General features: G+C 39.7%; 1 pseudogene; it reads left to right on the forward strand.

The window, feature by feature from the left end:
- The first annotated feature begins 314 nt into the window (after window positions 1–314).
- On the forward strand, window positions 315–1188 carry LOC136320079 (mitochondrial fission factor pseudogene; annotated as a pseudogene).
- The last annotated feature ends 385 nt before the right edge of the window (window positions 1189–1573 follow it).

Genomic DNA, 1573 nt, shown 5'->3' on the forward strand with positions numbered 1-1573 from the left:
GCTGCCCCTTTGCCCAGCTACCTCCTATGCATGGGTCCTCGCAAAGGGTCCCTCCAGCAGCCCGAGAGGCCAAAAGCTGCTCTAAATCCAGCCACATGCATATTGACTCAAATTAAAATAGTTCATATGAAGCACAGAAGCAGAAAGTGTTCAATAGCAAGCAGTTGTGGTACACATTTCTGGAAAAGCAGTTTCTTGTTATGTACACCTCCAAAAAGTTCAGATCTGTAGGCGAATTGTTGTGAAAAGTAAACTGAACTACAGGATAACAGTATTTTAATAGTTCTTGTAGACTTGTATTTACTATATTAAAAATGAGTAAAAGAAAAACCAGTAACACACCAATAGGAAGAGGGAATGGGACAGCTTTTCCACTCCCACCACTGCTACCGGATAGGGTGAAAATTGTTCGCTTTCAATATGAAATGCAATACACGGAAGGGGTTAGCCAGTGAGGGTCCCTTAAAAATTAAAGGTAGTGCCACCAAACGCTGACCTGGAACAAGAATTCCAAGGAGGAGTTCCAAATGCTACTGTGACTATGCAGGTTCCAGAGAGGACTGCCTTAAGAGGGCATAATGAAGACATTCCATTTTCAAGACCAGCAGATCCTGACCTCTGGCACTAAAAACATCACCTCCTTTCTTTGTTCTGAGTGAAAGACCACGAGATAGTCTGGATTTAGGAAGATTTCCTCCCACCCCTCAAAATGAAGAAATCACTGCTGTCGGCAGGCTAAAAAGAGAGCGCTCTAAGAATGAAAATGCTCTTCACCAAAACCAACAGCTGGTCAGAACTGACTCCATGTGGCACAGGTCAGATTTTGCCCCAAGAAATAAAAGTTCAAGGTTCCAAGTATCAATTTCTGCACCGGGTTACGCTGTAAGAAGACTAAGCGAAATACATTGCCAAAGACCTGGGTTGCATGATGGGTCTGACGCCTCCACTTCCCATCCTCATCTTGAGAAAGTTAGGTATGACATTTCCAATACAGATGCAATAGAAGGAAGTACAGATGCTATGACTGTTATAGATGCAATTTCATTAAGACGACAGCTAACCAAATTAAATCGACGTCTACAACTTCTAGAAGAGGAGAACAAAGAACGTGCTAAAAGAAACATGGTCATTAATTCAATTACTGTAGCATTCTGGCTGCTTAATAGCTGGTTCTGGTTTCGTCGCTAGAGGTAACTCAAAAAGTATTGTCGCAACAGCTGGAAATATAAAGAATTTGCACGCTTCAAAAAAAAACTGTATACTTTTGAATTTTTCTAGTTCAGCATTAAATGTTAAAAGAACTCACCATAGTAGCTCATGGAGAAGAAACATGTTCTAATAACCTTGCTAACTTACCGTGGAAACTGCAAAACATCATACTGTTAGTTTTTTTCCATAATACTTGTCATTACAACATTTTTAGCACTTGACTTTTCCATTGTGAGTAAAAGAAATAACTGTTAAAGTTAATAATAATAGTAATACAATTATGCACTGCATAACAGTTTCAGTCAACAAAGGACCATGATGGTCCCATAAGATTATAGTGGAACTGAAAATGTCTTATCTCCTA

The sequence above is a fragment of the Saccopteryx bilineata genome, chromosome 1, assembly GCF_036850765.1.
Source record: "Saccopteryx bilineata isolate mSacBil1 chromosome 1, mSacBil1_pri_phased_curated, whole genome shotgun sequence".
In the NCBI taxonomy this organism is placed as follows: domain Eukaryota; kingdom Metazoa; phylum Chordata; class Mammalia; order Chiroptera; family Emballonuridae; genus Saccopteryx; species Saccopteryx bilineata.